Here is a 26,969-nt window from a genome sequence, read left to right on the forward strand (position 1 = left end):
TACATCACCGTAAATAGGGCCTGCATAAAGAAAGAACATTAATATGACTCAGAAAACTACCCAAATGGGAAGAAGTTTCTAAATGTTCTTGGCGTGTTTGATTTGCCAAAATAAAAGAATAAGAATCCTTCTATTAGTTAAGGTAGTCCCATTCCCAGGAAGGCAAGATTGGAAAACTGATGATCAGGTGTTTGAGATCTCACCACATGACCTGTGAAGACTGTATATATGCTACACCCCTAAGGAAAAGAATATTGTCTCTTTAAGGACTTTCCAATCTATTCCAAGATATTCTAAGGAAAGCGAAATTCCAGTGGTTTTACGACTCCAGTAATACCACACCTAAATTAAAAGAACCTCAAGTTGGGGTGGGGGGACCTCAGTACATAGGAAAAGACTCTTTCCTTGTGATGTGTGACTGCAGAAGGCAGACTGAGATCTGGGTGCTAGTCCTAATTCTACCACTCAGCACATGTATAACTCTGGCCAGTCTCCCCCTCTTAAAATAAGGGAATAAGGTCTGTTCAACTCTAAGTCCCTCCCTGCACGTGCTTTCCCTGAAAAGTAGCAAAGTTGGGTGTAGATGGCCTCTCTGCATTAATCATAGCCTGCCAAAAGAGATGATATTAAGACAAGGGAATACAAAGACAGTAAACGGAGCATTTACTGTAAGAAGGAGAAATGGGTCATTTCCTTCCATTTCTTTTCATAGCCATGTATCGACTTTTGCAGAAAAGAAACTCTAAAACTCCCATAAATGGGCATCTTTATCCTGAGAAGTTGGCAGTGTTCTCTTACAAAGAGATGAGGGCTCCTCGAGTTTGCATCCAAGGAATCAACACGCCCAAGCATGGACAGCGCTTCATCAGGCTTCCCTTCAGAGAGATGGAATTTGGCACATGGCCAAAAAAGGAGGTGTGGTCTCAGGCCGGGAGAGGGCTGTGTCAGTGAAAGCACCTCTGAAGACACGCCTCACACTGTGCTCACCTACTTTACCAGCAGAGTACCAGCTGCATTTCCTCTGCCTTTGTCAACGTCTCTGAAATAACTAACAGAATTACAAGCAGTGATAGGGCCCTTTCCGGCATAAATCTGGCTTCACTCAACAATATGGAAGGCAGACAAGGTGGGGTGGGGCAGAACAGGCGGAAGCTTCATTTTTCTATGCTTCATTTTATTTGGCTTGTACTCTATTCCACAGAGCTCAAAGGATGAATTGGAACCCTCTCTGCACTGAGTGCTCATACAATTTAGTGGAATAAAATGGCAAGTGAATAATCCATGTTCACAGCACTATGGGTGGGGCAAGCTCTTGTCTGTTGTGTGATGTTCTGTGACTTAAATCATCTCTTGCAAAAGGCTATAAAAAAAGAATAGACCTCATCTCTGCTTACTTTCCTTGCTCCCACCTCACCATCTTTCCCACCCCAAAGTTTCCTCAATGCTTAAATGTTTCTGGAATTGGTCTTTGGCCCCAAAGTCCACAGTTTATGCAGAGACTCACAGAAAAGACTAAGGTTATCCCTCAAAATAAAACAAAGAAAGAATAAATATTTTTCAATGCTTAAAGACATAGTCTATGTATTTGCTATTGTCCTTCAAGTAGACATCCTATATAACTTGACCTAAAACTCTGTCAAGTCTTCATAAAAAAAAGCTAAGACAAACAATTTGTTCTAAATTTCCCTTGAAAATCCCTTACAACCATACACATTTATTTTCAGTCTCTGAAACATTCAGTGTCATATGCCCAGAAAGAACAGTAAGATGTTACTGAATTTATTCCCCTGTTCTCGAAAAAGGCCACACCTAAACACTGCCAAGGTGAGAATCTCTTCTGATGCCTAAGTGTGGGAATGTGATACATGTTACCAGCAAAAAAATTAAAATCGCCCCCAAAAGCTGGGCTTAGGAATCTGCACTCTCGCAGTTCTCGTCACTCTTTAATTGGGCTTTTGAACCAGGCGAGACAATTTGAAAAGAGAGTGAGAACTCCATCATTCTGCCACTGCCGGCACCTGTTCCGCCAGCTGACACCACCTAACATGATTTGACCATTAAAAACAAGGCAATTTATCAACACCAGTGACTCTAAATCTACATGCTCCTCACTGCTGGTTCACCCTGCTTTCTCTCTCAACACTCACCCAAAGCAGAAAAGAACCAGCAACTGCTAAATATTTTTCCAGCACAGACACAGTCAATTTCTTAACATAAGCAATGATTCTGACCTAGAAAGCCACCACCCTCTCTCCCCGCTCGCTTACCACACAGAGACCACACCAAGTCCACCCAGGGGTCTGCGAACCTGAAATCAGTTCGCTTTAACCACATCCAGCATATCTACACTACAACCACAAAAATAGAAAATGAAATTCAGAAAAACACATCATGTGGAAAACAAACCGAAATCAGGGCTGGGGGACATCTGCACATTGGCGCTGCCTGTGAACTCCAGGATGGCATAGAAAGCAATGCTGCCCAGCCCAGATTCTGGCAGAGTGTTTTACAAAGGGCTTCCAGGCACCCCCATCAACACCATCGCTTCCTTTTCGCTTCCAAAACGCTCTGAATAAAGCCCGTCTTTAAGCACTTACTGGGAGCGGCAGCTTCTCTCAGCAAAGCGCCCGTGAGTCATGCAGCAGGAGGGGGCCCCGGAGCAGAGCAAATCAGAGAGCCCCCAGCTTCCCCGCAGGCTGATGTCTGGGAGACAGCAGCCCAGGGGCCGACTTTCCCATCACGGCTTCAGGCTGTAATCCATGTGCTTTCGGCGGGCCAGTCCCAGCTGCCCACAGAGCACCACATGACCTGCTGTGACATCAGACCAGCCAGGCGTGACGGCCCATCCGCCAGCCTCGTCCACACTCGTGGGTGGCATCACTGGGGTGCCTTCAGCTCGCCTTTAGGCAGGTGGTACAGAATAAGGAACTGCTGTTTTCTCACAAAATATTTTTCTGGCTTGATTTCTTCTGTTTCTAACAGAAGGAAAAATAAGAAAAGGACCTGGATTCGTTTGCAGCCAGAATTCATCAGCTATATGGGAAGTAACTGGACTTCCACGCCTGGTTCTGGGAAGGTGAGAAATGAGCCACTGTCACGATGCCAATACAATGGGGAGTTTCACCTGCACATCACCACCACCTCCACAACCTTTCTGTAGACTATCACGCATGTTATACACATAGGTATCACAAAATATTGGTGGGGTCTCTGTAGATTTTATAAGCCAGTCACCACTGATTTTAGTTCACAGAAGATCATCTCAGGGAAGTAACCACTAGATTCAGGGCCAGTTACAATAATTCCACTGTGAGGGAACTCATAATACAGTCCAACAGAGATAGATTTGTAGACCTAGAGAGACGGATAAGTAAGTAGGTAGAAAGTCAGGATCATGTTAATGCTTCTGTTCACTCATTCAGTGACAATTTACTGATCACCTACCAGATACCTAGCAACAAAGGCGGAATATTAAATTGCAGGGAGGAGGTGAATATTTGAACAGTAGGCATCGTTTCAGTATTTTCTTTAATTTGGCACAGGGCTGCTAGCTCTATTTCTGTAATAATTGTGGAAGTAATAGCTTTATCAAGGTTCCTTATAATTTGTTCTGCAACTAATACTAAATCTGAATGCTGATAACAAAACCATGTTTTACCCTAATTTTATTATGCTAAATGGTAACAAATATAACCTTTAAGAATAACCAAAATTATTATGCTTTTATGAAGCAAAATAATAGCCAAGCTAGGCAGCAATGACCAGAAAATACATTCTTCCCTAATCAAGAGGAGGATTCACTCTGTCTGCTTTAACTGTATTACTAGGCATGAATTTGGTTAATCAACTTCACTTCAGATATTTATGTGGAAACTGGATCTCCCTAACCAGCTTATAAACCCACTGTATGTCATACAACTCGGTATTACTTACAGTAACTTAAACATAATAGTTGTTCAATAAGTAGTGAGAATGAATTGGCTCAAAACAGTTTTATTTTTTATATGGATTATTCCCAATAGAGAATAAATGGAAATTAGCTGCCTCTCGGAATCTCATATTGAATTCCATACAAGCAACCTGGTAATCTCAGGAAAAAATATCACAAGCTTGATGCAAAACAAATAGATGGCTTAAATCTTACATATATATGACAGATAAATTATTAGATGAATAATATATAGATTAATAGATTATTAGACTAGATTATTTCCATAACAATGAGGATATATAGACATTATCTAAACACTGATATTATAGCTTTAATAAATACGCAAGTAAAACAACACAATCCACTTTTTTTTTCACAATCCACTTTAAATGTAAAGATCAAAGCTAAAATGCTTTTGATTATTCTGTAGGAAAGAGCACATTAATTAAGATACAAGAAAATGAAATTGATGTATTATTCTATTTGAGAAGTATAGTTTAGTTTAGTTTCTTGGCATTTTGCTCACCTTTAACTTTATAAACATAATTAACTTGAACATTTTAAAATAACACTTTCCAGGTAAGTGTCTGTACCAATACCTCACTTAGTGATATTTTGCCATTATCTCTTACTATATGGGCTAAGCAGGAAATCTGGCCTCACAGACAAAATACTCCTTCCAAATCTATACAGCTAATAAAAGTTTAATATTTAAAAGACTATCACTGCTACTGCTAAAACCCTAGTCCAAACTACATTACCATTTGTCTCCTAGACTATGGCAACTGCCTCCTCTGTCCTCCATAGAGGAAGCAGAATGTTCTGCTTAATCAGATTGCATCATTCTGCTACTTGAAACTTTCCAGCAGTTTCCCATCTCATTTAATTCCTTTCCATGGCCTCTAAAACCCTTCAATAATAGTGCATAGATGTTTCTCAAGAGCCTTTCTTTTTTAGTAAGTAACACTGAACATTACTCTCCTTGGCTGAATTATCCTTCTTTAAGTAATTAACACATTTTCTGTAACTGATTTATTTCACTAGGATAGACTATCAGAAAGTGGAATTATTGAATTGAAGGATATGGCCTTCTTCCAAAGTAATAATGTCTAAGCTAGATACGTAGTTAACTGAGCAGACTACAGCTCCCAACCTCCCTTGCTAGACGAGGCCTTGTAAACAGAATTCTACATCTCCTGTTTAAAATAAAAAGGCTTATTCTAGACTTCTTTCTTTTCCCTTCATAAGAACTGCAATACATACTTACCTGTGACCTAGCATCAACCACACAGCTTTAACACTTCGGAAATGGCAGAGAAAGAGAAGGGAAGAAAACAGGGCCCCCAAACGATCAGAGAAAGCAGAGCTTTTCTTCCATCCTAGACCACTATTACATGGGAGAAAAATAAAATTTCTTTTAAGACACTTTATTTGGCACCTCTTTGTCACAGCATCTGAGGCTCTATCCTAACTAATACAACTTGTTGCAATTTTTAATACTGCGACTTAATTCGTATTGCCCAGTTACTTAGCAGAAAGCCAAAAATCAAGTGACATTTCCACCAGTGTGTACAAGATTACAGTTTTACTGCATTTTAATCAACATTGAAGCTTATATCGTTCAAAGAAAATCTATTGAATTGATAAAGGACAATAACAGTATATGTTCTCTCTTATTATTAGAAAGCTAAACATGATTTGCTGCTCATCAGCATTCCACCTTTTGAGAATTGCTTATTCATGTCATTTTTTATTTTTATTGGAATTTTAGTACTCTTGTCCATTCTGTTAAGCTTCATCGTTTGTCTTTCAATTCTGCTTTTGGGAAATACGCTGAAATGTTTTGTTGTTGTCAAGTTTGTAATTCTTTTATTGCAACTTGTTTCATGAAAAGCATTCCTAACACCCAGATTTTGAAACCTAAATACTATTACCCAGTAAAAAGTTTTTAGGGGGTTTTAGGAGAAGAGGCTGATTTCAGATCTGAGGCAGAGAATGTACAAGGTAAACTTAGGACATTCTCTTATGCCAGAAAACAGGGAAACTATTGAAGAGCACTAGCATTGTGTCAAAGGACACAGGAATCAGTTTGGGGAGACTCTCAAAGACCAACTTCGTTAAAACATCTGTCCTAATTACTGTGGCTATGTAAGAGCCACACCAAACTTGACTTAAAGCATTTCTTCTTTGCTCAAATCTTCAATCTGGGCAAGGCTCAATGGGGGATCAGCTAATGTCTACTCTGCTCAGTATCAACTGAACATCTCAAAAGGTGGAGGCTGAAACCTACGGAGAGCTTGTTCACTCACATCTCTGTTGCCTGGAAGTGAACAGCTAAGGAATGAAACAATTAGGACTGCTTAGTTAACTCTATATTTCTATGGTGTCTTTTCACAACCTCTTTTCAATGCACTGCTGAGTTTTCCAAGTTTGCTGGCATATTGAGTGCAGCACTTTCACAGCATCATCTTTTAGGATTTGAAATAGCTTGACTGGAATTCCATCACCTCCACTAGCTTTGTTCGTAGTGATGCTTCCTAAGGCCCACTTGACTTCAGACTCCAGGATGTCTGGCTCTAGGTGAGTAGTCACACCATCATGATTATTTGGGAAATGTGCATTAACCAAAACACAATCACAGCATCATCAAGAATACTATAGTTGATTGATGTACTTGAATATGTAAAAATTCTAAAGACACTCAACACAGGAAAAAAATTAACACATTGACTACTAATTCCTTACTCAAAAATTGGTAAAGAGGTATGGGATAGGGAAGGAGGTGGGAGAGAGGTTCAAGAGGGAGGGGATATAGGTACACTCTGGCTAATTCATATTGATGTTTGGCAGAAACCAACACAATATTGTAAAAGCAATTATCCTTTAATTAAAAATAAATTTAATTGTAAAAAACTTGGTAAAGAGAGCAATTTAAGTATTAATTCTTTCTTTTCCACATGGAACTGTACTTCAGAGTAACAATTAGCTCCAATTGACAAGGGAAAGCTTTTTTTGACAGAATTCCAAATAATAAATGCAAAATGACTGAACGCAAAAACATTGATAGAATTGGGAAAGTCATCATTTGGCAACTTGTCATGGAAACTGTGGTTCAGGCAAGAATCAGCAATGGATGCTAAAAGCACTGAGTATGAGGTTGACAAGGGACTGGATACTAATCTGCTGCCAAATTATCAACACATAGGTTATTTACTTGCCTCAAGGGAAACAATGGTAACTTTACAATGGACTCATGTGGCAACTTTGACATTAACCATCAATCCAGTGAAGGAGCTTCGCATTATAAAAAGAAAAACAACTGAGTACTATGCAACTCCTAAAATAATACGATATTCACAGCATCACTCATGAAGAATTCCTGACAAGAATGTTTTACCTGACTTTAGTCATAACTCGAGATCACAATTTTTAGTTTATAGAAAATACAATGGAGAGTTAATGAAAAGTGAAATAAAACCAGAGGGAAACAATCATTGAAGTCCAGAGGGTGGAATTTTACCAGAAGATGCATTCTACCACAAAATTGACCCAGTCTCTTCAACAAGTATATCTGTTCAGTTCAGTCCAACTCAGTTCAGTCACTCAGTCATGTCTGACTCTGCGACACCATGCACTGCAGCATGTCAGGCCTCCCTGTCCATCACCAACTCCCGGAATCTACTCAAACTCATGCCCATTGAGTCTTGATGCCATCCAACCATCTCATCTTCTGTCGGCCCCTTCTCCTCCCACCTTCAACCTTGCCCAGCATCAGGGTCTTTTCCAATGAGTCAGCTCTTTGCATCAGGTGGCCAAAGTACTGGAGTTTCAGCTTTAGCATCAGCCTTCCAATGAACACCCAGGACTGATCTCCTTTAGGATGGACTGCTTGGATCTCCTTGCAGTCCAAGGGACTCTCAAGAGTCTTCTCCAACACCACAGTTCAAAAGCATCAATTCTTCGGCGCTCAGCTTTCTTCACAGTCCAACTCTCACATCCATACATGACCACTGGAAAAACCATAGCCTTGACTAGATGAACCTTTGTTGACAAAGTAATGTCTCTGCTTTTCAATGTCTAGGTTGGTCATAACTTTTCTTCCAAGGAGTAAGAGTCTTTTAATTCCATGGCTGCAGTCACCATCTGCAGTGATTTTGGAGCCCCCTCAAATAAAGTCAGCCACTGTTTCCCCATCTATTTGCCATAAAGTGATGGGACTGGATGCCATGATCTTCGTTTTCTGAATGTTGGGCTTTAAGCCAACTTTTTCACTCTCCTCTTCCACTTTCATCAAGAGGCTCTTTAGTTCCTCTTCACATTCTGCCATAAGGGTGGTGTCATCTGCATATCTGAGGTTATTGATATTTCTCCTAGCAATCTTGATTCCAGCTTGTGAAGTACAAGCGTTCCTCCTCCAGCGCAGCATTTCTCATGATGTACTCTGCATATAAGATAAATAAGCAGGGTGACAATATACAGCCTTGATGTACTCCTTTCCCAATTTGGAACCAGTCTGTTGTTCCATGTCCAGTTCTAGCTGTTGCTTCCTGACCAGCATACAGATTTCTCAAGAGGCAGGTCAGGTGGTCTGGTATTCCCATCTCTTTCAGAATTTTCCAGTTTATTGTGATCCACAGAGTCAAAGGCTTTGGCACAGTAATTAAAGCAGAAATAGATGTTTTTCTGGAACTCTGTTGCTTTTTCGATGATCCAGCAGATGTTGGCAATTTGATCTCTGGTTCCTCTGCCTTTTCTAAAACCAGCTTGAACATCTGGAAGTTCACGGTTCAAGTATTGCTGAATCCTGGCTTGGAGAATTTTGAGCATTATTTGCTAGCCTGTGAGCTCAGTGCAATTATGCAGTGGTTTGAGCATTCTTTGGCATTGTCTTTATTTAGGACTGGAATGAAAACTGACCTTTTCCAGTCCTGTGGCCACTGCTGAGTTTTCCAAACTTGCTGACATATTGAGTGCAGCACTTTCACAGCATCATCTTTTAGGATTTGAAATAGCCGACTGGAATTCCATCACCTCCACTAGCTTTGTTCATTCACAGTGATGCTTCCTAAGCCCCACTTGACTTCGGACTCCAGGATGTCTGGCTCTAGGTGACTAATCACACCATTGGATTATCTGGGTCATGAAGATCTTTTTTGTACTGTTCTTCTGTGTATTCTTGCCACCTCTTCTTAATAACTTCTGCTTCTGTTAGGGCCATATCAGTTCTGTCCTTTATTGAGCCCATCTTTGCATGAAATGTTCCCTTGGTATCTCTCATTTTCTTGAAGAGATCTCTAGTCTTTCCCATTCTATTGTTTCCCTCTATTTCTTTGCACTGACCACTGAGGAAGCTTTCTTATCTCTCCTTGCAAGTCTTTGGAATTCTGCATTCAAATGGGTGTATCTTTCCTTTTCTCCTTTGCTTTTTGCTTCTCTTCTTTCCACAGCTATTTGTAAGGCTTCCTCACACAGCCATTTTGCTTTTTCACATTTCTTTTTCTTGGGTTGGTCTTGATCCCTGTCTCCTGTACAGTGTCACGAACCTCCGTCCATAGTTCATCAGGCTCTCTATCATATCTAGTCCCTTAAATTTATTTATCACTTCCACTGTATGATCATTAGGGATTTGATTTGGGTCATACCTGAATGGTCTAGTGGTTTTCCCTACTTTCTTCAATTTAAGTCTGAATTTGGCAATAAGGAGTTTATCATCTGCTGCTGCTGCTGCTGCTGCTGCTAAGTGGCTTCAGTCGTGTCCGACTCTGTGCAACCCCACAGATGGCAGCCCACCAGGCTCCCCCGTCCCTGGGATTCTCCAGGCAAGAACACTGGAGTGGGTTGCCATTTCCTTCTCCCATGCACGAAAGTGAAAAGTGAAAGTGAAGTCGCTCAGTCATGTGTGACTCTTAGCGACCCGGTGGACTGCAGCCTACCAGGCTCCTCCCATGGTATTTTCCAGGCAAGAGTAACCCACTGGAGCGGGCTGTCTGTGCCTTCTCCAGTTCATGATCTGAGCCACGGTCAACTCCCAGTCTTGTTTTTGCTGACTGTATAGAGCTTCTCCATCTTTGGCTGCAAAGAATATAATCAATCTGATTTCGGTGTTGACCATCTGGTGATGTCCATGTGTAGAGTCTTCTCCTGTATTGTTGGAAGAGAGTGTTTGCTATGACCAGAGTGTTCTCTTCGCAAAACTCTATTAGCCTTTGCCCTGCTTCATTCTGTACTACAAGGCTAAATCTGAGCAAGTATATCTAATATTTAAAAAGAGGGAGTAGAGAAGGGAGGAACTTTCTTGGACTAACAGAGAAATGTGATCTATGATAGCCAAATAGTAACAGCCCTGTGTGTCACTGATTAGATCCTCGTTTGGGCAAATTAGCTAATAACAGGCAAACAAAAAACCATGCCCTTTGGGGACAACTGAGAGAATGTGAATGTGTACTGAATATTAGAAGATATCAGGAAATTTTTATTAATGTTTTAGATGTGATAATAATGCTTAAGAAAAATGTCTTTAGAGATGAATACTATAGAATCTAGGGATAAAGCAACATTCTCTGACTTATATCCAAATGCTTTAAAAATAAAATTAAGTAAATACGGCTAATGTTAATGATCAATAAACCTATATGGAAGTGTATGGATATTTGTCATGCTATTCACCCCATTTATTTTCATATTTGATAGGTTTTATAGTAAAACATAGTCACACAGAAAAGTTCTTTCCAAGTCCAAGAGTTTTCTAAATATTCACTTCTAAATTTTATGGCTTGACTTTTTTTTAAACTAGGTAACAATTTAAATTACCTGGATTGTTTTTTGCAGTATTTTGTCCTTCCTCAATTATAAAACCAGTTGTCCTAAAATATTGATTAAATAATCCTTCTCTTTCTCCGCATTGTTATACTTCTTTTGTCTTTTATTAAAGCGTTGATATATTAGGGCCTATTTCTGAGATAATTATTCCAATAACTTGTCTATACCAGTGTCATATTAATTCAATCATTACAGCTTTATGTAATAACAAAACAACTTATCTTACCAATTTTTAAATCCATTATTGCCCATTTGTTTTTCAATACTGTTGTTTTTGTTTACTGTTATTATATTCACTAATTTTCATTTTTTTAGATTCCACATATAAGTGTTATCATCCAGTATTTTTCTTTCCCTGTCCATTTGTTTTTGTAGGTGATTTTTGGAATTTGCCCCCAACCTCTCCCAAAATCTCATTTTTGTTTGTTTGTTTTCTATTGTAATTTGATTAAAATTGAATTGGAAAGAATTATCATCTCTATATTACTGACAATTAATATTTAATCTCACTCAAATTTTAGGAGCTCCAGTTCTTAATTCTTCAGCATATTGAGTTATAATATACTTCCTTCAAACTTCTGCTCTCTGGAGTGACATATAATTTATGTACTCCTTCTTCTACATAATTGAAGACAGCAATTAAGTTCCCAGTTTATTCAGCCATTTCCTGACATGATTTTTCATTTTCTTCATTGTCCTGCTTACCCACTTCCAAATATACTCCACTTTGTGTTTCCTCTTGAAATGTGAAACTCAGATTTCTAAGGACTCAAGACTCCAAATATATGTGGTCTGAGAAACACAAAGAAGTGGGATTATTATTTATCCTATCCTGAACACTCAGCTGTTATTAATGCAGTCTCGATTTGTACCCACTTTTCTTGGCAGTCCTCCACACTATTGGCTCAGAATGAGCCTGCAGTCAACTTAAATCACTAGAACTTTTCCACTAAATTGTTCTTAAAATATTAATATGTTTTCTTGAACATAAGCAGATGAATGCTGAATCTATCTGTATATATATCGTTATATGTATCCTTATGAAATTTCATCTTATCAACAATGGTCCATCATTTCAGCCTAACTATACGTCCCGCGTAGCTCAGTCGGTAAAGAATCTGCCTGCAGTGCGGGAGACCTGGGTTCAATCCCTGGGTTGGGAAGATCCCCTGGAGAAGGAAATGGCCACCCACTCCAGTATCATTGCCTGGAAAATCTCATGGACAGAGGAGCCTGGTGAGCTGCAGTCCATGGGGTCACAAAGAGTCGGGCACGACTGAGCGACTAACACTTACTTACCTATAATCCTAATTTTACTTTCAAGGAATTAAAACTTACTCATCTGCTAATGTAATAAACATGTCTAACAAATAGAAAAGAACCAAATCCAATGACAAAATAACCAAATACTTCATTCTGGGGGATTACCCAGGGCTGAGTTGAAATAGTGGATCTTTAGCATTTCCTTATCAATTAGGAGATTTATGAAAAAAGCAGCAAGTTTGATCTCACCTGCTCTTTGTAAACTCATACTGATTCCTAATGATCATCTCTTCCCATTCTGAATGCTCACATACTTCTTATTTTCAGTTCATTCTAAATTTTGCTGAGAACCAATGGCAAACCCAATTGTACATCACAATCCAAAGATGATCCCTTTTCTAAAATTATAAATAAAAATCACTCATCACCCAGTATCTCTGCCATTCTCCAGTTCTCCTAAAAAGTTATTGACTGTGAATTGTATTTGTACTTTTTCATTGCTCTAAAATATCATTCCTTAGGTCCTAGAACCATGAACTTATGGTACCTGCATGTGCTTCCATGAAGGTGTTTGCATACACGTTTGTCTTCTCAACAAGATGTTAAGTTACTTGAGTAATGCTGAGTCACATTCAGTTCAATTCAACCTACAGTTAATGAGTAGCAGGCATTTTAACAGCAACTGTCATAGGAGACAGAGAGACAACAGAGAGAACACCAAACAGACGCAAAACAGCATCGTGTGTACGAGGACTAGAGACACTTCTGCGCTGCTGGAGTGAGCGCTATGGAACAGCAGAAGCAAGGGCGGGGAGAGACCGCAGTTAGAGAGGGCCTTGGAAGCCGTGCTGAGAAACTCTACCTTTATCCTCCCGGAGAAAGTAACAGCCCTCCCCAACGCCAGGTTCCCCTGCAGACTCATTCTGTTTGCCCCACACAATCTTAAAAAGAGAGATACAAAAGTCCACAGAGCCTTCCGGCTGCACACAGTCCCTAATTCCCTGGGGGTCTTAAACTACAACCAGAATATTAGCTCTTGGAACCCTGGGCCTTCCTCTGGATACTTTATAATGGTCTCCTCAGAGTCTACGTCAGTGTCTGGGGCACACAAAGCATCAAGATTTTCAACGTCCTTTCATGATAAAACCCTCAAGAAATTAGGCATAGACAGAGTGTACCTCAACAGGAGAATATATACAAGCCACATCTAACATTATGCTCGATATAATACGTATTATATGTGTATGTATAATACAAGCCCACATCTAACATCATGCTCAATAGTGAAAAACTGAAAGCATCTGTAAGGTCAGGAAAAAGACAAAGACGCCCACTTTGGCACTTCTATTCAGCATAGTACCAGAAGTTTTAGCCAGAGTAATAAGGCAACAGAAAGAAACAAAGGCATCCAAACAGAAAAGAAAGAAGTAAAATTGTTTGCAGATAACATGCCCTTATATATAGAAAACACTAAAGACTACATACACACACACACACACACACACACACACACACACACACACACATATGCCAACTCAGAATTAATAAATAAATTCAGTAAAGTTGCAGGACACAAAATCAATACAAAAATCAGTTCTGTTTCTATACACTAACATCCAACTATCAGAAATGACAATTTAAAAAAAGAACAATCCTACTTCCAATAGCATCAAAAAAAAAAAACTTAGGAATAAATATAACCAAGAAGGTGAAAGACCTGTACACTGAAAACCATAAAACACTGATGAAAGAAATTAAACACAAAAATCAATGGAAAAATACCCTATATTCATGAATTTGAAGAATTAATATTGTTAAAATATTCATATTTCCAAAGCAATCTATAGATTTAATGCAACACCTATCAAAATTCCAAAGACATTTTTCACAGAAATAGAAAAATTTTCACAGTTCATATGGAACAACAAAAGACCCTGAATACCAAAATAATCCTGAGAAAGAAGACCAAAGCTGAAGTCATCAGTCTTTCTGATTTCAAACTATCTTACATAACTGTAGTATTCAAAAGAGTATGTGATTGGCAGAAAACAGATATACAGATCAAGGGAACAGAAACAAATGCACGCACATACAGTTATCCAGTCTTTGACAAGGACACCAAGAATACACAACAGGTAAAAGATAATCTTTTCTAAAAAACGGTGTTGGGAAAACTGGACAGTTACATGTAAAAAAATGAAATTAGACCCTTATCTTACACCATACCCCCAAATTAAATCAAAATGGTTTAAGACTTAAACGTAAGACCTGAAACTTTCAAAGTCCTAGGATAAAACAGGAAAACAACTTCTTAGCAATGATTTTTTGGACAGGAAACGAAAAGCACAGGCAACAAAAGCAATAAAAAAAAATATGTCAAACTAATAAGCTTCTGCACAGCAAATGAAACAACAAAACGAAAGAGCAGCCCATGGAATAAGAGAAAGTGCTTGCAAATCATACATCCTATAAGAGGTTGATATCCACAATATATAAGGAACACACACAACTTAATAACAAACAAAATATGATTCAAAAATGGACAGAGAACATGAACAGACGTGTTTTCAAAGACATACAAATGGGCAACAGGCACATTTTTAAATGTTCACCACTAGGGAAACGCAAATCAAAACCACAGTGAGATATCACCTCACATATGTTAGCATGCCTATTATCAAAAGAACAATAAAAATTGGTAACTAGGTGAGGTGATGTGTTAATTTATCATTTCACACTGTATACATCTAATAAATCACACTGTACAACCTTTAAAAAGGATTATAAATAGATTAACATTATTTTAATTATCATAATGATTTTGATTACTTAAGAAATACCCATTTACATACAATTAGTGATATTGATTTCAAATTATTCTTCTCTGGTGACATTTGTTGTCTTGAAGTACTGCCAAAGAGTATATGTCAAAATAGAGAACATAATTTTCTCAACCATTCTTTAAATCAGATTTTAACTATCAATAATTGAAATGTAAAAATAATAGCTCAATTAGTTTGTGAGGCTGACATGTATGGAGTCACTTATATTTACTATAGACCTGTATTCTTCTACTGAATATTTCTCATTATAGACATCAATCATTGGAGAATAATTAGAAAGTATTTTACTTAATGTGTACGATTCTAGACACAAAACCCTCTTCTGCTACTTACTATCTAAAGGTAACTCTTTTGTCTCAGTTTCCTCAGTTATAAAATGGAGATTAAAATAATATCTATTGGGACTTTCCTGGTGGTCCAGTGGCTAAGACTCCAGCCTCTCAATTTTGATTCTTATACAAATGAACATTTATAAAGTCTTTCCTGCATGCCAGGTAACATACTAAACACATTATATCAATGAACATAATTCTCCCCATGTCCTCTACAAATAGATATTATTTTATTTTTCAATATTTATTTTTGTGTATTTGGCCATACTGGATCTTACTTAGAGCACACAGGATCTTCCATCTTCATTGCGGCATACAGGATCTTTAGTTGCACCATGTGGGATCTAGTTCCCTGACCAAGATCAGATCCCAGAGTACTCTGGAGAAGAAAATGGCAACCCACTCCAGTACTCTTGCCTAGAAAATCCCATGGATGGAGGAGCCTGGTGTCCATGGGGTCGCAAAGAGTTGGACACAACTGAGCAACTTAAACAAACAAAAAAAAAGATCCCAAAGTAATACAGTATCATTTTTGAGATGCACAGTGAAAGAACAATAAATGCTTAATGATTGACATGTAAACAAACAAGCAATCTTCCTTCTGACACATTTTGCACATTTTCCTGACCAATTTTCCTATTCATTTTTCTGTCCTCATTCTTACATCTTCATCTATTTTAGACATATACAAATTTATTTGTCAATAAAAACTTCAATAAAGCTGGAAAAAGAAAAGACTCTCTCAACAATACTGTAATTAGCCTCCAATTAAAATTTAAAAACTAAATAAGAGCTCTATTGCAAAAAAAAAAAATGTATAACTGATTCACCTTGCTGTACATCTGAAACTAACAAAACATTGTAAATCAACTATACTCCAAAAAAAATTTTTTAATAAAAAATAAAAGAAAGCAAAGGCACTCTCAGCTAGTTACTGGCCTGGCCCGCTCCATTGGTTCACACCACCTGTTATGAGGATGGGCAACCAACAGCAGGTACTAGGATGCCTTCTGGTCTTCTTTCTCCCCATAAAAATGTATGAAGCTTAACTGTAATTTTTTTAACAGAATTTTCTGTTTCTCTCAAACCTGCACATCATTCACCATCTTCATACAACTAAACCTGAATGTTGGAAGTCTACTTTTCCTACAGCCATGACTAAGCCCAATCCTCCATTCCCTGAGGACTTCACATTCAGGGATGATATGGCCATGTGGTTACACCCTCCCTCAGTGGAAGGCACTTCCAGGCTTCCAATCTGTTCTTCCTTGGCGTTCAGAATCAAATTCTGGATGTCCACTCTCCTGCTTGCTTCCTTGCTATAATGAGGTAAAAAGCAGCAAAGCTAGTTGAAGGCTCATGAAATGCTTCGCTTTTAGCAGAACAAGACTACCAGAAGTTATATTTACTGGTCCCTGTGCCTATGTTTCAATTTATATTTGGAAAATATTGGCCACATCTTCTATTGTAACCTGCATTCCATAGCAAGCACCTTCAATCACAGTCTCGTTTTGCTCTCCTGTCATTCATATATAAATGCTTTTCATTCTCCACTTCCCTGCTTCCTCTGGAAAGATATGCTATCTGGAAATTCAGTGCTATTGCCAACACCTTTATTGCTATATATATTTACATACACTCATAATTATATACATACAAAACAAAACCACCAGAGCTGCTTACTGTGAACAATGAATTGTTTTAAAAACTGTGAGGTTGACTATACACTGATAATTGTGGAAGCTCAGGGATAAATACATGGGGCTTCATTCCACTAGTCTCCCTACTTTTGAATACATTAGAAAATTTCAATGACAAAAATATTTTTCAACTATTTGTAAAATTATATTTTTTCCCCCAAGCATCCATTTTACCAAATGTTGCTAAATAGTAGTACAAACATTAACACATAATTTCTATTTAGGGTTACCAAATAAAATATAAAATGCCTGCCCTGTTAGATTGAAATTTCAAATAAACAATTGATTTTCAATATATTTAGGATATTTATTCTCTCAGATTTCTAGAGTTAAAGAACCCTGAAATCAGTTTCGCTAAATCAAAATCAAGGTGTTAACAAGGCTGTATTCCTTCCCAAGACTCTAGGGGAGGATCTGTCCCTTACCTCTTTAGCTTCTAGTGGCTACCAATATCCCTTGGCTTGCGGCCACATCTCTCCAATCTGTAAAGCCAACACCTTCAAATCTCTGTCTGCTCCACTTACACTGCCTTCTCCCCTGTGTGTGTCAAATCTCTCTCTGCCTATCTAAAGATACTTGTAATGCATTCAGGGCCTATCTGGATAATCCAATATAGTTCTCATCTCAAGATCTTTAACTTAATGACATCTGCAAAGATCCTTATCCAATGAAGGTAACACGTTGAGGCTTTCAGGAATTTGGACCAGATATTTTTAGGGGTCAATAATCAACCCACCAGAGGAGCCACGATAGAATTTATCAGGAAACACTGGAGAGGCAGAGAAGGAGCTGAAAGTTCAACTTGAAAGGAGCTGGATGAAAAAGAAGATGTCAAGAAAGGCTTCCTAGATGAGTGATGCCAGAGAGTATAAATAACTAGAGCAGTAGTGATAATAACAACAGTAATCAGACCAATCGCAAGAGACATTAGCTATAATCACCACTACAGCCTACCAGTGAGCACCAGCTGAGCATCATTCTCGCTAACAGGTATGATGTTGGAGGACTGCTACAACGGAATAAAATACGCAGCAGCAACTGAATGACAAAAATCCTTATACATGGTTCCTGGTAACCACTTAGGGAGGCAAGAAGGCAGGAAGACCTGCTCTATGCAGTCTGTAGAGTATCCGCAAACCACGTATCTTACTTCCAGTCTTTTTATTTTCTATGTCTTCTGCAATGCCCTTCAAAACTTCCCTACCCCTTTAACTATTTTTTATCAACTCAATGTACTCTATAATTTTGCTCAATCATTCACTCAATAATTTTCATTAAAATAAAGTGTTCTGCATTAAAAAAAAAAAAAAACCTAGCAATATAAGCCTCCCAGGTGGCTCACATGGTAAAGTGTCTGCCTGCAATGCAGGAGACAGGAATTAGATCCCTGGGTTGGGAAGATCCCCTGGAGAAGGAAATGGCACCCCACTCCAGTACTCTTGCCTGGAAAATTCCATGGACGGAGGAGCCTGGTAAACTACAGTCCATGGGTCACAAAGAGTTGGACACAACTGAGCGACTTCACTTTCATTTTTTCAAAGGTATATAAAGTAATATTACTATCTCCTCCAACTAATGCTAATGAGCACACATCAACAGATATATCAAGACCTTATCTATCTATGTACAACCATACTTATATTTAACTAAACAGGAAAGCACAATTGTTCAGCTGTTGGCAGAAAGTGATAATCAAAACAATGCTACCTCAGCCCATTACACTTCCAAGAAGCAGCAAGTTATATGCTCCTGCTTATTATACTCTTTGGATCCAATCCTACAGGAAATATCTCTAATTCATAAATTATTTCTCCTATAGTGGGATCCTAAAAGAGGATTGGCAATAGGGGTAAGAATTAAAACATCAACAACAATAATTTCCCCTAACCTCCCCCTAAACTTTTCACCCCAAAACCCTTCTTGGTTGTTAAACAGGCACCTCAAATATAAACTACCTAGAATTGAATTTACTATCTTTGGAAACCTGATACTCCTATTGTTTTCCAATTTATCCAGTGGCCAGGCCAGAAACCAGTCACCCTTTTCCCCCACATCATACATCCAAAAAGCCACCAAAGGATTCCAATATCCCAGATCAGTGATTTCCTGCTTCCTTCTCTGCCTTCATCTCACACCCTCACAATTTTGGTCTAAACCCCCATGCTCATTTTTTTCATTTTTTTAAGAATGTATGCTTACCACGCTGGAATTGTATATGTGCTATTTATTCTAAAAAAGAAAGAAATGAAACTCTCCCTCTCCTTGTTTAGCTAAGTCCTAATAAATTGATAGCCCTTAAGTTAGTTATCAGTTTTCCCAAGAATTCTCCCCTTAATTCTTGTCTGAGTTAGTGGTCTCTTTTCTGTTCTATCTCAGAAAAGATAGATCTTGTGCTTTCTATCATTTACTAATTCTTCACAATTATAATTGCCTATTCACTTGTCTTTCACCACCAATACACTACAGGATCACCTTTGTATCATCAGGACCTACTCCAATATTCTCGCCTAGAGAATCCCATGGACAGAGGGGCCTGGCGTGCTGCAGTCCATGTGGTCTCAAAGAGTCAGACACAACTGAGCACAGCACAACAACAACAAAGCCTAGTACTTGGGACATAGTAGGATCTCAATAAATACTTATTTGTTGTTCATCGTTCAGTCGCTCAGTCGTGTCCAACTCTTTGTGACCCCATGGACTGCAGCACACCAGGCTTCCCTGCCCTTCACCAACTCCCAGAGCTTGCTCAAACTCACGTCTACTGAATCAGAGAAGCCATCCAACCATCCTCATCCTCTTTACTCAACCTCTAATCCAACCATCACCCCCTTCTCCTCCTGCCTTCTATCTTTCCCAGCATCAGGGTCTTTTCTAAATGAGTCGGCTCTTCGCATCATGGAATTAAATAGGTAGAAAGAGGAATGCAGATCCCATTAGCAAAGTGTTATACATGTATGTTCAGGGAGGCAGTTCAACACATGACTTGAGCATAATAAGCAAAATGAGAGCATAATTGTTACAGCATTTTGTTTACTTGGGCATAAGACAAATAAAACCCACCATCTCCCCTCCAAAAACAGCCCATTCTCCTCTGCACAGGAAGAAAATCTGACTGTGACTCAGCTCCAAGCACTCGTCCTCCTTATATTTCTGAATTTGTACAGAGAGCGGAAGTAGTGATAGGGTAGGAGAGCTGACAGATTCCGCCATGCTTCTGCCATTATCCTGGTCCAGCGAACAGTCCTCAGCTGAGCAGGCTCAGAAGCTCGATTTTATTGTTTCACACAAAAGTACAAAGTCACTGAGGTAGATTTTCTTAACAGGGGTTCTTCATCTGAACACAGAATACAGAAAATTATATGAGAGATCATTTCTCAATTCTTCCAAGGCTGGCAAATAGCTACTCCCAATCTAGATGGAAAGAGGAGTTAATTCATTACATACAATAGATGCTTTATAGCCTTTAGGGCCTGTTTCACTTCCAGTACCCCCAGGGGCTTGAATCCCATGAAGTAAATTATATATATACATACATGCATACATATATACTTTATACATATATATGTATGCATGTGTGTATGTATGTGTGCCTACGTGATGAGTCATGTCCTGCCAGGCTCCTCTGCCCACGGAATTTTCCAGGCAAGAATACTGGAGTGGGTTGACTTCCTTCTCCAAGGGGTCTCCCCAACTCAGGGACGGAACCCCTGTCTCCTGCATCTCCAGCATTGGCAGGCAGACTCTTTACCACCGAGCCACTTGGGGAGCTGGTGTACATGTCTATATTACACGCACTAATTTGTAAAAGAAAATACATGTGTCACAAAAACTAGAATACAGTACCATTACCAATAATGTAGCTTGGAAAACACAGACTCTAGAGCCAAAAGACCTTTCCATTGTTAGTTCTAATCTTGCTAATTTAAGATGTATGTTGTGGGAGTAGGTGTGATGAAAGTTGATAAGGCCTTGATAAGAGTAGTGAGGGGGGCACTCTGCACGCCCCCTCTGATGACTATGTCAGAAACTTTCTCTGTCGCTTTTTATACTTTAGTAAAACTCTGCTACACAACAGCTCTTGAGTGATCAAGTCTGGTCCCTGGTCCCAAAGCTAAATCTACTTCACCGGAGATCACAAATCCGACTGCAAGCTATCAGAACCACATCTGTCTTGGCTCACTTTTTATTGAACTATGAACTAATGATTAATGTAGCGCAAGGCACACATTCCATTTCATTAATGGATAGATGATTAAGTTGTACTGTAACACATCCTGGATTATTTTCTAATGATATTTCACTTCATATATGAAATGCAAATTCTTGCTCATTCATTTAACAGGCACTCATTACATACATGGAGCCTAGACAGGTTATGCATTATACATCATTTCTTTAAAATTAATCTACCACTTCACATTCATTAGGATTACATTATCCAAAAAAAAAGAAAAGAACAAGCGTCGGCAAGGATATAGTGAAACTGGAACTCTCGTGCACTGCTGGTGGGAATGTAAAATAATATACTCACTATGGAAAAGTTTGGTGATTCCTCAAAAAATTATAAACATAACTACCATTTAATCCAGTAATTCTCCTTCTTGGTATATACTCAAAAGAACTGAAAGCACAGACGTGAACAGATACTTATACACTCATGTCTTTAAAAGCTTATTCACAATAGTCAAAAAATGGAAGCAACCCAAGTAACCATTGACAGAGGAATGGCTAAACGTGGTGTGTGTGTGTGTGTGTGTGTGTGTGTGTGTGTATACATATATATAAAAGAATATTACTCAACTACAAAAAGGAAGAAAATTCTGACACAAGCTACAATACAGGTTGAACCTTGAAAACATTATGGTAAGCAGAATAAGCCAGTCACAAAAGCACAAATCTGTATGATTTCCCTTGTGAAGTATCTAGAATATTCAAAAAAGATAGAAAGTAGAACAGTGGTGACCAGGGGCTAGGATAGGGACTTACTGTTTAATGGGTATAGACTTTCAGTTTTGGAAGAATAAAAATGTTCTAGAGGGAATTCCCTGATAGCCCAGTGATTAGGACTGGGTACTTCCACTGCTGAGAGCCTGGGTTCAATCCCTGGTCAAGGAACTGAGATCCATCAAGCTGCATGGCAAAGTCAAAAAAAGAAGGTTCTAGATATGGATATAAGTAATGCTTGCATTACAAATGTATTTAATGTCACTAAACTTGTACACTTACCTTAAAGTTGTTAAAATAGTAAAGTTTATATTATATATTTTCCCATATTGTTTTAAAAGTTAATCAAAAAATGACAATAATAAAGATTAATCCAGTTTCCTTTTCTGATCCTGTTAACATTTATCCTACTTTAGCATCTGCAGTCTTGTCTATCTCCCATGAAGAATAACAGTAACCAACCTTACCTGAGCACTGGGATTCTATAAGCAACTGGGACAGATCTTGGATCACTTTACCCTGGAATGCAGGCCTTCATTCTGATGTCAAGTTTCTAAGTAATATAACCAGAGATGAGGCTTTGGGGAAGTGGAATTAACTGGATTTACACAGCCTGAAAATGGAGAAAGGGTTAGGAAGGGGGCACACTGGAGAATGGGAATCCCAATCCCCTTCCTATACACACAGTGTCCAGAGAAAAGATGGCTTCTGCAGTAGCCCAATGTTCTCTGTCCCCACCTCAGTTATTCTGCAGTTTAGTCTCCAAAGGAATACAAAGGAAGTAGAACTGGATTTGCAGGGAAACAGAGAGGGAAATAAGACCTGTAGCACGTACCAGATACTGCCACTGGTGCTTGACATTCATTATTTCATTTGATTTTTATAAAGAACATATTATTATCCTCATTTTATAGATGACCAAATTAAGGCTTAGAGCAATTAGCATTTCCCAAAGTCATTTGCTTGCAAGTCCTAGGACTAGGATTCAAACCTAATTATTTTCTAACTCTTTTAGCTCAGAATCATTTTGTTGTTCTGTCTCACAGTTGCCTATGGAGTCAATTTCTGCCACTGGCTCCCTCTTTAGAAAGAGTTATGTTACCCTGTATGAACAGGCAAAAAGAAACCAGTATGAAAAGGCAAAAAGATAGGACACTGAAAGATGAACTCCCCAGGTCGGTAGGTGCCCAATATGCTACTGGAGAGATCAGTGGAGAAATAACTTCAGAAAGAATGAAGGGATGGAGCCAAAGCAAAAACAACACCCAGTTCTGGATGTGACTGGTGATACAAGCAAGGTCCGATGCTGTAAAGAGCAATATTGCATAGGAACATGGAATGTTTGGTCCATGAATCAAGGCAAATTGGAAGTGGTCAAACAGGAGATGGCAAGAGTGAATGTTGACATTCTAGGAATCAGCAAACTAAAATGGACTGGAATGGATGAATTTAACTTAGATGACCATTATATCTACTGCTGTGGGCAGGAATTCCTTAGAAGAAATGGAGTAGCGATCATAGTAACAAAAGAGTCCAAAATGCAGTACTTTGTTGCAATCTCAAATATGACAGAATGATCTCTATTCTTTTCTAAGGCAAACCATTCAATATCACAGTAATCCAAGTCTATGCACCAACATATAATGCTGAAGAAGCTGAAGTTGAACAGTTCTATGAAGACCTACAAGACCTTTTAGAACTAACACCCCAAAAAATGTCCTTTTCATTATAGGAGACTGGAATGCAAAAGTAGGAAGTCAAGAAACACCTGGAGTAACAGGCAAATGTGGCCTTGGAGTACAGAATGAAGCAGGGCAAAGGCTAATAGAGTTTTGCCAAGAGAACGCACTGGTCATAGGAAACACTCTCTTCAAACAACACAAGAGAAGACTCAACACATGGACATCACCAAATGGTCAACACCAAAATCAGATTGATTATCTTCTTTGCAGCCAAAGATGGAGAAGCTGTATACAGTCAGCAAAAAGAAGGCTGGGAGCAGAGTATGGCTAAGAACATGAACACCTTATTGCCAAATTCAAACTTAAATTGGAGAAAGTGGGGAAAACCACTAGACCATTCAGGTATGACCTAAATCAAATCCCTTATGATTATAGAGTGGAAGTGAGAAATAGATTTAAGGGACTAGATCTGAAAGAGTGCCTGATAAACTATGAACGCAGGTTTGTGACATTGTACAGGAGACAGGGATCAAGACCATCCTCACGGAAAAGAAATGCAAAAAAGCAAAATGGCTGTCTGGGGAGGTCTTACAAATAGCTGTGAAAAGAAGAGAAGCAAAAAGCAAAGCACAAAAGGAAAGATATACCCATTTGAAATCAGAGTTCCAAAGAATAGCAAGGAGAGATAAGAAAGCCTTCCTCAGTGATCAGTGCAAAGAAATAGAGGAAAACAATAGAATGGGAAAGACTAAAGATCTCTTCAAGAAAATGAGAGATACCAAGGGAACATTTTATGCAAAGATGGGCACAATAAAGGACAGAAATGGTATGGACCTAACAGAAGCAGAAGATATTAAGAAGAGGTGGCAAGAATACACAGAAGAACCGTACAAAAAAGATCTTCATGACCCAGATAATCACGATGGTGTGATCACTCACCTAGAGCCAGACCGAAGTCAAGTGGGCCTTAGAAAGCATCACTACAAAGCAAGCTAGTGGAGGTGATGGAATTCCAGTTGAGCTGTTTCAAATCCTGAAAGATGATGCTGTGAAAGTGCTGCACTCAATATGCCAGCAAATTTGGAAAACTCAGCAGTGGCCACAGGACTGCAAAAGGTCAGTTTTCATTCCAATCCCAAAGAAAGGCAATGCCAAAGAATGCTCAGACTACTGCACAATTGCACTCCTCTCACATGCTAGTAATGTAACACGCAAAATTCTCCAAAGCCTTCAGCAATACGTGAACCATGAACTTTCAGATGTTCAAGCTGGTTTTAGAAAAGGCAGAGGAACCAGAGATCAAATTGCCAACATCTGCTGGATCATCGAAAAAGCAAGAGAGTTCCAGAAAAACATCTATTTCTGTTTTATTGACTATGCCAAAGCCTTTGACTGTGTGGATCACAATAAACTGTGGACAATTCTGAAAGAGTTGTTATGGCAGAAAGCGAAGAAGAACTAAAGAGCCTCTTGATTAAAGTGAAAGAGGAGAGTGAAAAAGTTGGCTTAAAACTCAACATTCAGAAAATGAAGATCATGGCATCCGGTCCCATCACTTCATGGGAAATAGATGGAGAAACAATGGAAACAGTGGCAGACTTTATTGGGGGGGGGGGGCTTCAAAATCACTGCAAATGGTGACTGCAGTCATGAAATTAAAAGAAGCTTACTCCTTGGAAGAAAAGTTATGACCAACCTAGACAGTATATTAAAAAGCAGAGACATTACTTTGTCCACAAAGGTCCATCTCGTCAAGGCTATGGTTTTTCCAGTAGTCATGTATGCATGTGAGAGTTGGACTATGAAGAAAGCTGAGCACCAAAGCATTGATGCTTTTGAACCGTGGTGTTGGAAAAGACTCTTTTTTGGGGGAGGGGGGCACATTTCATGGCATGTGGGATCTTAGTTCCCTGACCAGGGATCAAACCCCTCACTCCCTGCGTTGGCAGCATGGAGTCTCAACCACTGGACCACCAGGGAAGTCCGTGGAAAAGACTCTTGAGAGTCCCTTGGACTGCAAGGAGATCCAACCAGTCCATCCTAAAGGAAATCAGTCCTGAATATTCATTGGAAGGACTGATGTTGAAGCGGAAACTCCAATACTTTGGCTGCCTGATGCAAAGAGCTGACTCATTGGAAAAGACCCTGATGCTGAGAAAGATTGAGGGCAGGAGGAGAAGGGGACAACAGAGAATGAGATGGTTGGATGGCATGACTGACTCAATGGACATGAGTTTGAGTAAACTCCAGGAGTTGGTGATGGACAGGAAGGGCTAGTGTGCTGCAGTTCATGGGGTCACAGAGTCGGACATGACTGAGCAACTGAACTGAACTGATGTTACCCTTAAAACAAAAATCTATATCTAAACTTTTATGTTGTCCAGCAAATAAGGCTCTTGGCAGCAAGTTTGTTCTTTGATGAAAGCACTTAAAAATTGATTCCCAACAAGATTAGAGGCAACAGAAGAAAGTGCTTCTTATCTCTGCATTCAGTACCTCCCATGGCTCAAAAGGAGAACAGCCCTGCCTCATATTGATTTAAGAAATTAAACCTGATGCCTGAAAATCACTAGGTTTATATGCAAGCTTGTATACTGTACTCCCCTACAAGCATTCAAGACTGTGTAGAGTTAATTATACTTTAATTGCATTTTCTGGAGTATTTGTTAAGGGATTGATTTTATTGGCTACAGATAACCAAAGCGATAAACAAGCAAGATAACTATACACTCTGTTTTTATTAATCATTCAACCAATTGAGTATCTTCCAGTAAATAACCAGTTCCTCTTCCAGACAACAGGGGACTTGTCTATCAAAATACTGCATTAAGTATATAAAATTCTTATAAATGAAATCTTATTACACAGCAATTGATTTTATAAGACTTCTGAGTTAGAAATCTGCGCAAATAAGCTATTAACTGCATGAAAACTTTCCAAAGGATTTTCATGACCTTTTATGGCTTGTCTTAAAATGAAATCCACTGTTGTCACAGAATCACTTCAGGGTCTCTTGTACTGTTAATATGTCTTCCAACACACTGGATCGACATGGGGGAAATTAACAGTTCATTTCATTATGCCATAAACCCACAAATGAAATGTGATGAAATGCAATGGGGCTGGTGGGAAAGGGGGAGCTGGTAGTTACTCAATGAAGGAAATTATCTCATTTCTATCTGAGCTTTAGTTTTCTCATTTATGAAAGATAAAAATTGACCAAAACCATCTCTAAGGATAGTCCAGTCTTTGAGTTTCTATGATTTGGTTATTCAGCAATGTCATAAACCAAAACACAAAATAAGTCCTATCTAATTTTGAATAATTAATTGCATGATGAGATAAAAAGGGTTTTAAGGGTAAATAATAATAAAACTACTTTCCTTATAACTACCTTTCTAAGCCATTATTCTATAACAAGATGCCTATAATTATTTGAGCAAAATATAAATAAT

At 38.8% G+C, this 26,969-nt stretch overlaps 1 protein-coding gene across 1 annotated transcript in view; it reads right to left on the bottom strand.

Annotated features, from left to right (window-relative positions):
- ANK2 (ankyrin 2) overlaps positions 1-2,775 on the bottom strand; it is a 574,309-nt gene extending 571,534 nt beyond the window's left edge. The window contains exon 1 of the mRNA XM_018049208.1: positions 2,598-2,775. The gene's annotated coding sequence lies outside the window, so the exon portion shown is untranslated. The remainder of the gene's footprint in view (positions 1-2,597) is intronic.

Source organism: Capra hircus, chromosome 6, assembly GCF_001704415.2.
Source record: "Capra hircus breed San Clemente chromosome 6, ASM170441v1, whole genome shotgun sequence".
Lineage (NCBI taxonomy): Eukaryota > Metazoa > Chordata > Mammalia > Artiodactyla > Bovidae > Capra > Capra hircus.